Genomic DNA, 13434 nt, shown 5'->3' with positions numbered 1-13434 from the left:
CGGAAGGTGCACGTGCCCGTCGACCTGGGACCGGACCGCAGCGACGCACGGATGCACGCCAAGACCGTAGGATCCTACGCAGTGCCGTAGGGGACCGCACCGCCACTTCCCAGCAAATTAGGGACACTGTTGCTCCTGGGGTATCGGCGAGGACCATTCGCAACCGTCTCCATGAAGCTGGGCTACGGTCCCGCACACCGTGAGGCCGTCTTCCGCTCACGCCCCAACATCGTGCAGCCCGCCTCCAGTGGTGTCGCGACAGGCGTGAATGGAGGGACGAATGGAGACGTGTCGTCTTCAGCGATGAGAGTCGCTTCTGCCTTGGTGCCAATGATGGTCGTATGCGTGTTTGGCGCCGTGCAGGTGAGCGCCACAATCAGGACTGCATACGACCGAGGCACACAGGGCCAACACCCGGCATCATGGTGTGGGGAGCGATCTCCTACACTGGCCGTACACCACTGGTGATCGTCGAGGGGACACTGAATAGTGCACGGTACATCCAAACCGTCATCGAACCCATCGTTCTACCATTCCTAGACCGGCAAGGGAACTTGCTGTTCCAACAGGACAATGCACGTCCGCATGTATCCCGTGCCACCCAACGTGCTCTAGAAGGTGTAAGTCAACTACCCTGGCCAGCAAGATCTCCGGATCTGTCCCCCATTGAGCATGTTTGGGACTGGATGAAGCGTCGTCTCACGCGGTCTGCACGTCCAGCACGAACACTGGTCCAACTGAGGCGCCAGGTGGAAATGGCATGGCAAGCCGTTCCACAGGACTACATCCAGCATCTCTACGATCGTCTCCATGGGAGAATAGCAGCCTGCATTGCTGCGAAAGGTGGATATACACTGTACTAGTGCCGACATTGTGCATGCTCTGTTGCCTGTGTCTATGTGCCTGTGGTTCTGTCAGTGTGATCATGTGATGTATCTGACTCCAGGAATGTGTCAATAAAGTTTCCCCTTCCTGGGACAATGAATTCACGGTGTTCTTATTTCAATTTCCAGGAGTGTAGTTTGGACAAGAAGAGAATAGAAGCTTTCGAAATGTGGTGCTACAGAAGAATGCTGAAGATTAGAAGGGTAGATCACGTAACTAATGAGGAAGTATTGAATAGGATTGGGGAGAAGAGAAGTTTGTGGCACAACTTGACTAGAAGAAGGGATGGGTTGGCAGGACATGTTCTGAGGCATCGAGGGATCACAAATTTAGCATTGGAGGGCAGCGTGGAGGGTAAAAATCGTAGAGGGAGACCAAGAGATCAATACACTAAGCAGATTCAGAAGGATGTAGGTTGCAGTAGGTACTGGGAGATGAAGAAGCTTGCACAGGATAGAGTAGCATGGAGAGCTGCATCAAAGCAGTCTCAGGACTGAAGACCACAACAACAACAACAATGGAAGAAAGACTAAAGAATAATCAAGAAACATTCATAGGATTTGGCAACCTGCAAAAAGAGTTCCACAATGTAAAATGGTGCAAGATGTTCGAAATTCTGAGAAAAATAGGGATAAGCTATAGGGAGAGACGGGTAGTATACAGTATGTGCAAGAATCAAGAGAAAATAATAATAGTGGACGACCAAGAAGTTCGCTCTCGGATTAAAAAAGGTTAAAGACAGTGATGTAGTCATTAGCGTGAACACAAATGTATTCATTGAGCTAGCGTGTCGTAAATGCTGCTGTTAGTTAAGTGACTACTTTTGTTATCCGTACAACATCTCCATAGATTCAGCGCATTATGTTGCAATAACACTCGACTTTAGTTTACACGACGCAATTTAGGATTCCTTTCAGCTCCAGCAATGACACTGATCTGGCTGTAGTTGCTGTACTTTTTAGAATACAGGTAACTAATCTTAAAAAAAGCATTCTACTAACAGCCAAACATCATAATTCATGTTGTTGCGATCTTCAGTCGAGAGACTGGTTTGATGCAGCTCTCCATTCTACTCTATCCTGTGCAAGCTTCTTCATCTCCCAGTACCTACTGCAACCTACATCCTTCTGAATGTAAAATTTCGAGTATTACACACTACATACATCTACGTTAGGCAAATTGAGAAAATCGACTGCTTCCTCTTGCATTAGATGTGGTCTGCGGTACGCCTTAAGGGACTTACGAAGGTACGATTTAGTTTGTGGGTGGTTCCTGAGAAAACCAGAAAAAAAGAGTGTTTCATCATTTATTTCGCCGTCAGCAGCGGATATCTAAATAACTAAATACAGTGAATTGCTCAAATTTAAATGGCATATTCTCCATGAATTTATTTCAAAGTTCCACCTTCTCGTTTTCAAAAATCTTTATCCGTTATCGAGAAGCACCTCAAAAATGTGGCTTTTGGGTACCGAAACCGAGCCAAATATTCCAAAACGGCTATGTACAGCAAATTGCTGAAATTTACACGATATATTGCTAAAATCCAGTTTTCGAAAGACCTAGAAACTTTTAACCACTTTTTATCAGTTTCCGAGGTAAAAAGGTTCAAAGTAACCATAGTTACGCACGTAAAATCCGGTGTTAGGCGAGAACATAGTTTACAAAGTGACGTAGTGCTGAGAAATAAGCTTTGAAGGGTCATGAAAAGCGTTTTGGGAACCCATTGTTGCAGTACTGAAGCACATGCAAAATTTTTGTGTACGTACACTAATAGCCATTAAAATTGCTACACCACGAAGATGATGTGCTACAGACGCGAAATTTAACCGACAAGAAGAAGATACTGTGATATGCAAATGATTAGCTTTCCAGAGCATTCACACAAGGTTGGCGCCGGTGGCGACACCTACAACGTGCTGACATGAGGAAAGTTTCCAACCGATTTCTCATACACAAACAGCAGTTGACCGGCGTTGCCTGGTGAAACGTTGTGATGCCTCGTGTAAAGAGGAGATATGCGTACCATCACGTTTCCGACTTTGATAAAGGTCGGATTTTAGCCTATCACGATTGCGGTTTATCGTATCACGACATTGCTGCTCGCGTTGGTCGAGCTCCAATGACTGTTAGCTGCCCTGGCCAGCACATTCTCCATATCTCTCACCAAATGAAAAGGTCTGGTCAATGGTGGCCGAGCAACTGGTTGGTTGGTTTGTGGGATTAAAGGGACCAGACTGCGATGGTCATCGGTCCCCGAGCAACTGGCTCGTCACAATACAACAGTCACTACTCTTGAGGAACTGTGGTATCGTGTTGAAGCAGGATGGGCAGCTGTACCTGTACACGCCATCCAAGCTCTGTTTGACTCAATGCCCAGGCGTATCAAAGCCGTTATTACGGCCAGAGGTGGTTGTTCTGGGTACTGATTTCTCAGGATCTATGCACCCAAATTGCGTGAAAATGTAATCACATGTCAGTTCTAGTATAATATATTTGTCCAATGAATACCCGTTTATCATCTGCATTTCTTTTGGTGTAGCAATTTTAATGTCCAGTAGTGTAGAATCCAGCTGGAGTTGTAAAATTAGTTTGGCGCTATTTCAGTTTGAAGTAAATAAAGTATCAAAATTTTACTGATCCATGAAGTGAGACGCCCTACTGACGCAGGGAAAAGAAGGGAACCAGTGGAAAATGCTACACCTGTCAGTATATTCCATATATTGCTTTCCTCGCCTATTTCCTTGCGTATTTCTTATCTTATCAGTCCACCTAATTTTCAACATTCTTCTGTAGCACCACATCGGAAATGCTTCTACTCTCTCCTGTTCTGGTTTTCCCACTGCTCATGTCTCACATCCATACAATGTTGAACTTCAAACGTACATTTTTCTAAAATTTCTTCCGCAGATTATGACCTGAGTCTGATACTAGTAGAATCCTCTTGACCAGGATTCCTCTTTGCCAGTGCTAGTCTCCTTTCGCTGTCCTCCTCGTTCCGTCCGTCATGGGTTATTTTGCTGCCTAGGTGGAAGAAATCCGTAGTTTCATCTATTTCATCTACTGCGTGATCACCCATTCAAATGTTCCTTTCTTTCTGTTCTCATTTTTGCTACTTCTGATTACTTTCGTCTTTCTTCGATTCATTCTCAATCCACATTCTGTACTCTGTCTTACACCCTTTTTAATACGTACACTTTATTCTTCGTCTTTCAGTCTTCCTCTTCCCTCTTGGTTCTTGTACATATTGTTAATTACCCGGCTTTCCCTACACCTTAGCTCTATGTTGCTTAGAACTTCGAACATCTTGTCCCATTTAACACTGTCGAACCCATTTTCCAGGTCGACAAACCGTATGAACGTGTCTCGATTTTTCTTCAGTCGTGCCTCCATTATCAAACGCAACATCAACATCCTAGTTCAGTTTTTGACAGAGTTACAACGGCATTGGTCCCTCACTAAGCTCGCGAATCTCTCGCCCAGAGGAAAGTACCAAGCGACTGGAAAAAGGGGAAGGTGACTACTCCGTATGAGCAGGGCAACACAACGGAACCGCTAAATTACAGACTAATATACGCAACATCGATTTCCTGCTGAATTATTGAACATATTCTCAGTTCAAATATAATAAATTTTCTCGAGACCGAGAAACTCATGTCCATGGATCAGCATTGATTGAGAAAGCATCGCTCGAGCAAAACTCAGCTTGTCCTTTTCTCACATGATATACTGCGAACTATGAATGAAGGGCAAGAGTCAGATATCGTTTTTCTAAATTTCCCAGAAAGCGTTTGACAAGGTGCACCATAGCAAGCAGTTAAAGAAGGTACGAGTAATCAGATACGTGAGAGGATCGAAGACTTCTTAAGTTATAGAACCCATACGTCGTCCTCGACGGTGAATGTTCATCAGAGACAAGGGTATTGTTAGGAGTGCTCCAGGAAAGTGTGATAGGATCGATATTATTCTCTATGTACATAAATGATATCACGCACAGGGTGGCCAGCAATCTGTCGTTTGCTGATGGATCTGTAGTGTACGGTAAGGTGACTTAGACAACTTTCTATTTGCTCTGATGGATGGCAGATAGCTCTATGTGTAGGAAAAAGTAAGTTAATGAGGATAAATATGAAGAAGGAACCCGCAATGTTGGCATACAGCATTACCAGTATCCTGCTTTACACAGTCACCTCGTTTAAGTATCTGCACGGAACCTTGCAAACTGATACGAAATGGAACGAGCATGTATGTGAGGTTTGTGGTAGGAAAGGCGTATGGTCGACTTCGGTTTATTGGGAGAACTCTAGGAAACTGTGGCTCATCCGCAAAGGATACCGCATTTAAGACGCTAGTGGGACCTATTCGTGAGTATTGCTCGCGTGGTTGGGATCCGTTCCAGGTCGGATTAAAGTAAGGCATCGAAGCAATTCAGTGGCGGGCTATAAGATTTTTTACTAGTAGGTTCGAACAACATGCATGTGTTGCGGAGATTCTTCAGGAACTCAAGTGGCAATCGCTGGAGGGAAGGAGACATTCTTTTCGAGGAACCTTGTTGAGAAAATTTAGAGAATCGACATTTGAAGTTGACTGCAGAACGATTCTGTTGCCTCCAATGTACATGACAAACAAGGACCAAGAAGATAAGATACGGGACGTTAGGGTTCATGCGGAGGCATATAGATAGTCGTTTTTCTCTCGTTCTATTTGCAAGTGGAACAGGAAAGGAAATGACTAGTAGCGCTACGGGGTACCCTCCGCCACGCACCGTAAGTGGATTGCGGGATATCGATGTAGGTGTAGAAGTAGGTCAGAACTGTGTCTTTGGTGCCTTCACTTCTGCTAAAAAAAACTGATCGTCATTTAACAGATCCTCAATTTTCTTTTCCATTCTTCTGTATATTATTCTCGTCAGCAATGTGATGCATGAGCTGTTAAGCTGATTGTGCGATAATTCTCGCACTTGTCGGCTCTTGCTATCTTCGGAATTTTGTGAATGATGCTTTTCCGAAAGTGTAATGGTATATCTCCTGTCTCATATATTCCACACACTAATGTGAAAAGTCGTTTCATTGGCAATTTTTCCCAACGATTTTAGAAATTCTTATGGAGTGTTATCTATCCCTTTTGCCTTATTTGAGTCTTCCAAAGCTTTTCTAAATTCCGATTGTAATACTCCCCGCCTGAGAAACCCTAATTTCACTCTTTCCACCTATCCGCTCTCTTCTCTGCATTTAACAGTGGAATACCCATTGAACTCATAATGTTTGCCCGCATCTCGTGGTCGTGCGGTAGCGTTCTCGCTTCCCACGCCCGGGTTCCCGGGTTCGATTCCCGGCGGGGTCAGGGATTTTCTCTGCCTCGTGATGGCTGGGTGTTGTGTGATGTCCTTAGGTTAGTTAGGTTTAAGTTGTTCTAAGTTCTAGGGGACTGATGACCATAGATGTTAAGTCCCATAGTGCTCAGAGCCATTTGAACCATCATAATGTTTACGCCCTTGCTTTTAATTCCACCGAAAGTTGTTTTCACTTTTCTATAAATTGAGTCAGTCCTTCCAACAGTCATTTTTTTCGACTTCTTCACATTTTTCATGTAGCCATTTCCGTTTAGCTTCCCTGCTGTTCCTATTTATTTCATTCCTAGTGACTTGTATTTCTGTATTTCGAATTTACCTGCACATTTTTGTACCTCTTCCTTTCACCGATCAACTGAAGTATTTACTCTAAGTACACACATCAAAAAAGTTTTGCATTACCCCAGTTCCCAGAACTCCTGAAGATAAACGTTGACTGTGGATATTGTATCACAGACACAGTCCCTTTCACTGTTCAGAGATGTCGCTAAACCCGCCGAAAGATGTAAACAACCATACATGAGCTGCACTTATTGGACGGAGGGGGCCCGACAGCCGATCAGTTCCAGTCATTCCACCAGGAAGGAGGTACACTGCTCGTTTTGTCTGTAGTTCAACCATGCCTAGACGGGCAATACCGCCGTTCGATCGCGTCTGCTTTGTTACTTTGTGCCAGGAAGGGTATCAACAAGGGAAGCGTCCAGACCTCTCGGAGTGAACCAAACCGATGTTGTTCGGACATGGAGGAGATACAGAAAGACAGGAACTGTCGATGACATGCCACGCTCAGGCCGCCCAAGAGCTACTACTGCAATGTATGACCGCTACCTACGGATTATGGCTCGGAGGAACCCTGACAGCAACGCCACCGTGTTGAATAATGCTTTTTGTGTAGCCACAGGACGTAGTGTTACGGCTCAAACTGTGCGCAATAGGCTGCATGATGCGCAACTTGACTCCCGACGTCCATGGTGAGGTTCATCTTTGCAACGAAGACACCACGCAGCGCGATACAGATGGGCCCAAAAACATGCCGAATGAACCGCTCAGGATTGGCATCACGTTCTCTTCACCGATGAGTGTCGCGTATGCCTTCAACCAGACAATCGTCGGAGACGTGTTTGGAGGCAACCCGGTCAGGCTAAACGCCTTAGACACACTGTCCAGCGGGTGCAGCAAGGTGGAGGTTCCCCGCTGTTTTGGGGTGGTATTATGTGGGGCCGACATACGCCGTTTATGGTCATGGAAGGCGCCATAACGGTTGTACGATACGTGAATGCCATCCTCCGGCCGATAGTGCAACCATATCGGCAGCATATGGGCGAGGCATTCGTATTCATGGACGGCATTTCGCGGCACCGTCGTGCACATCTTGTGAAAGACTTCTTCAGGATAACGACATCGTTCGGCTAGAGTGGTCAGCGTGTTCCCCAGACATGAACACTATCAAACATACCTGGGATAGATTGAAAAGGGTTGTTTATGGACGACGTGACCCGCCGACCACTCTGAGGGATCTACGCCGAAACGCCATTGAGGCGTGAGACAGTCTGGACCAACAGTGCCTTGATGAACTTGTGGATAGTATGCCACGACGAATACAGGCATACATCAATGCAAGAGGACGTTTTACTGGGTATTAGAGGTAACGGTGTGTACAGAAATCTAGACCACCACCGCTGAAGGTCTTGCTGTATGATGGTACAACATGCAATGTGTGGTTTTCATGAACAATAAAAATGGCGGAAATGATGTTTGTGTTGATCTCTATTCCAATTTTCTGTACAGGTTCCGGAACCGAGGTGATGCAAAACTTTTATTGATGTATGTATTTTCTTCTAACAACAGTGAAAGTAGTGTAGAGGGCTTCATATCTATGACAAATTAAAACTATCGGAATGACTCACAGCTTGCAAACGATTTATGTTGCCCAGTGTGGCAACTGACTCTAAATAAGTGATAAAAGAAATCCGCAAAATTTCGGTTACACGATAAATCCCACAAATCTAGAGGCTGTGTATGCAACTCAGTACTTAGTAATTGTTGTTGTTGTCTTCAGTCCTGAGACTGGTTTGATGCAGTTCTCCATGCTACTCTATCCTGTGCAACCTTCTTCATCTCCCAGTACTTACTGCAACTTACATCCTTCTGAATCTGCTTAGTGTATTCATCTCTTGGTCTCCCTCTACGATTTTTACCCTCCACGCTGCCCTCCAATGCTAAATTTGTGATCCCTTGATGTCTCAGAACATGTCCTACCAACCGGTCCCTTCTTCTTGTCAAGTTGTGCCACAAACTCCTCCCCAATTCTATTCAATACCTCCTCATAAGTTATGTGATCTACCCATCTAATCTTCAGCATTCTTCTATAGCACCACATTTCAAAAGCTTCTATTCTCTTCTTGTCCAAACTATTTATCATCCATGTTTCACTTCCATACATGGCTACACTTGTAACGTCCACGCTCTCGCGTACGTTAACTCTTTAAAGCCTGTACTATGGTAAGTTGACGGGCTTCACCTTATAAGAAAGGATTTTAGTAAATATGTTGACCGTGTGTACCTGAATGGAGGCAAAATCAGACTTACACCTACTCAGTAACAACAATAATACGTCAAGCAAGTCTAAAGTGCAACTACACGTTAGAATGGACAAGAAACATACACAGCAGATGCTACCAATTGTTAATAATACGGTCGCCAGCCTAATTAGGCATTAACTGAGTTTCTTCCCTGTACAAGAGGAAGTACGTTCAAGCATAACAACACGAAGTAACATTGCATTATACGGTAAATTTTGAACCAGAAAAATCTACTGAACTAATATTTTCACTTTCTGTACTAATTTGGACAAGCTATAAATACACAACATTACACTATGATGATTACTACAAACTGCGTTTTGTCTATTGATCCGACTGAAATCGGGCATAGATTACCCTAGAAACAGCACTTTTGAAACACACATACAATGTCAATTTTAAGAAGGGTAAAACACTGATAAATTTAGGTTTTATATTGACTTTAACTTTGCTGGTCAAAGCAGTTCAGTACACTTCAGGATTAAAATGAATAGAAAAGAAAGAAAGGAGAAGGGGGGGGGACCCTGAAACTGTTATGATCACTGTAGTGAAAGTTTGATCATTGAGAGCCTTAAGCATTCTAGATTTCCAATATATGATTTACCACTCTTTTTTTCTTATTTCCTGCTCATTTAACTACCGTTACTTTTGTCTCAGTTTAAATAAACTTCATTACTAAACCAATTTCAAAATTATCTTCCAACTTTGTCATACCTATATTATTCGTCCATTATTCATTAACAACAAAGTTCTTTAAACATCATTCTAACATTGATGGGTCTGCAGGTAATTATTATTAACATAAACTTTAAATCTTCATCTTAGGATACTCGGATTACACAACATGTGGAAAGGACCCTGTCTAGGTTAGTTGTGAGGATAATTAATTGATAGGACAGTTCTGGTAAAATTTAAGTTATTATTGAACAGTATGTAGCAAAAGTGACACTGGTCCACACGAATACAGTACTGAAAGTTTTAACCTGTTCGTATCGATGAGGCGGTCGGCAGGCGGCAAAATGGCGAGGCACAAAGCACACGTGCAATTACAGCAATGGCTCATGAAATATCGGCACTTTACTTCTTCATGGCGTCGCAATGCTTTTCCATTTAGTGCCTATGGAATATTGTCATGCTGTATAGACGTCGGAAACAGCGCATCCGTAGCTCGCCGAAACCACTTTTTCCAGGAGAGCCTCCTCGATCCAGCACTTGTTTCTCAGATCGACGCCCAACTCCGACTAACTCTGCTGAGCCCGTTATGCCGTACCGCGTCCGTGTGCATTTTCCCGCGCTCATCTACCTCCACCTTTTCCTGCTCCCCTAAGACAGGGTATTCACCAAAGGTTTTACATTCCACATATTCTAATACATTGCCTACGTATGGACCAGGCGTACAAATACAACTTTCACATCTTACAATAGTTTCAACATTAGGTACACTTCCCTTCGATTACAACATTACTTGAAATTTGACATAAATATTAAAATTTACATCGAAATTTGTTTATAGCATTTTTCAACATAATGTCATGAAACAAAAAAGAAATAAAAACCAGAATATCGATTATACTAATTTATCGAAATTCAGAAGACAAAAATTTATTACATATACAGTAGGATAACGTTAGTGTTGTTACACACTCCATACAAATACTTTCAGAAACGACTTCCTCACACTTAAATCTATACCCGATGTTAACAAATTTCTCTTCTTCAGAAACGCTTTCCTTGCCATTGCCAGTCTACATTTTATATCCTCTCTACTTCGACCATCATCAGTTATTTTGCTCCCCAAGTAGCAAAACTCCTTTACTACTTTAAGTGTCTCATTTCCTAATCTAATACCCTCAATATCACCCGATTTAATTCGACTACATTCCATTATCCTCGTTTTACTTTTGTTGATGTTCATCTTATATCCTCCTTTCAAGAGACTTTCCATTCCGTTCAACAGCTCTTCCAAGTCCTTTGTTCTCTCTGACAAAATTACAATGTCATCGGCGAACCTCAACCTTTTTTATTTATTCTCCATGGACTTTAATACCTATTCCGAATTTTTCTTTTGTTCCCTTCACTGCTTGCTCAATATACAGATTGAATAACATCGGGGACAGGCTACAACGCTGTCTCACTCCCTTCCCAACCGCTGCTTCCCTTTCATGCCCCTCGACTCTTATAACTGCCATCTGGTTTCTGTACAAATTGTAAATAGCTTTTCGCTCCCTGTATTTTTGCTGCCACCTTCAGAATTTGAAAGAGAGTATTCCATTCAACATTGTCAAAAGCTTTCTCTAAGTCTACAAATGCCAGAAATGTAGGTTTGCCTTTCCTTAATCTAGCTTCTAAGATAAGTCGTAGGGTCAGTATTGCCTCACGTGTTCCAACATTTCTGCGGAATCCAAACTGATCTTCGACGAGGTCGGCTTCTACCGGTTTTTCCATTCGTCTGTAAGGAATTCGCGTTAGTATTTTGCAGCTGTGACTTATTAAACTGATAGTTCGGTAATTTTCACATCTGTCAACACCTGCTTTCTTTGGGATTGGAATTATTATATTCTTCTTGAAGTCTCAGGGCATTTCGCCTGTCTCATACATTTTGCTCACCAGATGGTAGAGTTTCGTCAGGACTGGCTCTCCCAAGGCTGTCAGTAGTTCTAATGGAATGTTGTCTACTCGCGGGGTCTTTCAGTGCTCTATCAAACTCTTCACGCAGTATCGTATCTATCATTTCATCTTCATCTACATCCGCTTCCATTTCCATAATATTGTCCTCAAGTACATCGACCTTGTATAGACCCTCTATATACTCCTTCCACCTTTCTGCTTTCCCTTCTTTGCTTAGAACTGGGTTTCCATCTGAGCTCTTGATATTCATACAAGTGGCTCCCTTTTCTCCAAAGGTCTCTTTAATGTTCCTGCAGGCAGTATCTATCTTACCCCTAGTGAGATACGCCTCTACAACCTTACATTTGTCCTCTAGCCATCCCTGCTTAGCCATTTTACACTTTCTGACGATCTCATTTTTGAGACGTTTGTATTCCTTTTTGCCTGCTTCATTTACTGCGTTTTTATATTTTCTCCTTTCATCAATTAAATTCAATATTTCTTGTGTTACCCAAGGATTTCTACTAGCCCTCGTCTTTTTACCTACTTGAACCTCTGCTGCCTTCACTATTTCATCCCTCAGAGCTACCCATTCTTCTTCTACTGTATTTCTTTCCCCCATTCCTGTCAATTGTTTCCTTATGCTCTACCTAAAACTCTGTACAACCTCTGGTTTAGTCAGTTTATCCAGGTCCCGTCTTCTTAAATTCCCACCTTTTTGCAGTTTCTTCAGTTTTAATCTAGGGATTACAATTACGAATAACTTAAATTGGAATGATCACATAATAATGCTGGAGGAAAGTAAACAATGGACTGCGATTTATTGGCAGAACACTTAGAAAATGCAACAGGACTGTTAAAGCGATTGCCTACACTAGAGTCTTCCGTCCTCTTCCAGAATGTTGTTGCACGGTGTAGGACCTACATTGGATAGGATTGACGGCGGACATAGGACAAGTTCAAAGAAGGGCAGTTTGGTTTGTATGATCGCGAAATAGGGAAGTGTGTGCCATGAATAAACACTCAAATTCGGGTGGCAATCATTAAAACAAAGGGGCTTTCTCATGAAATTTAAATGATAACTTTCTCTTCCGAATGCGAAAATATTTTGTTGACGTCTACCTGTAATAAAATAAGAGAAATCAGACCGCACAGGGAAAGATTGAAATCTTTGTTTTTCCCGCGTGTTTTTCTGGAGTGGAACGGTAGACAAATAGCTTGAAGGTGGTGCGATGAACCCTCTGCCAGCAGGCACTTAAGTGAATTGCACTTTAATCATGTAGATGTACACTCCTGGAAATTGAAATAAGAACACCGTGAATTCATTGTCCCAGGAAGGGGAAACTTTATTGACACATTCCTGGGGTCAGATACATCACATGATCACACTGACAGAACCACAGGCACATAGACACAGGCAACAGAGCATGCACAATGTCGGCACTAGTGCAGTGTATATCCACCTTTCGCAGCAATGCAGGCTGCTATTCTCCCATGGAGACGATCGTAGAGATGCTGGATGTAGTCCTGTGGAACAGCTTGCCATGCCATTTCCACCTGGCGCCTCAGTTGGACCAGCGTTCGTGCTGGACGTGCAGACCGCGTGAGACGACGCTTCAGCCAGTCCCAAACATGCTCAATGGGGGACAGATCCGGAGATCTTGCTGGCCAGGGTAGTTGACTTACACCTTCTAGAGCACGTTGGGTGGCACGGGATACATGCGGACGTGCATTGTCCTGTTGGAACAGCAAGTTCCCTTGCCGGTCTAGGAATGGTAGAACGATGGGTTCGATGACGGTTTGGATGTACCGTGCACTATTCAGTGTCCCCTCGACGATCACCAGTGGTGTACGGCCAGTGTAGGAGATCGCTCCCCACACCATGATGCCGGGTGTTGGCCCTGTGTGCCTCGGTCGTATGCAGTCCTGATTGTGGCGCTCACCTGCACGGCGCCAAACACGCATACGACCATCATTGGCACCAAGGCAGAAGCGACTCTCATCGCTGAAGAC

Source organism: Schistocerca cancellata, chromosome 2 (genome assembly GCF_023864275.1).
Source record: "Schistocerca cancellata isolate TAMUIC-IGC-003103 chromosome 2, iqSchCanc2.1, whole genome shotgun sequence".
In the NCBI taxonomy this organism is placed as follows: Eukaryota; Metazoa; Arthropoda; class Insecta; order Orthoptera; family Acrididae; genus Schistocerca; species Schistocerca cancellata.
The sequence above is the reverse complement of the archived record's forward strand: the minus strand, read 5'-3'. Positions refer to the sequence as shown.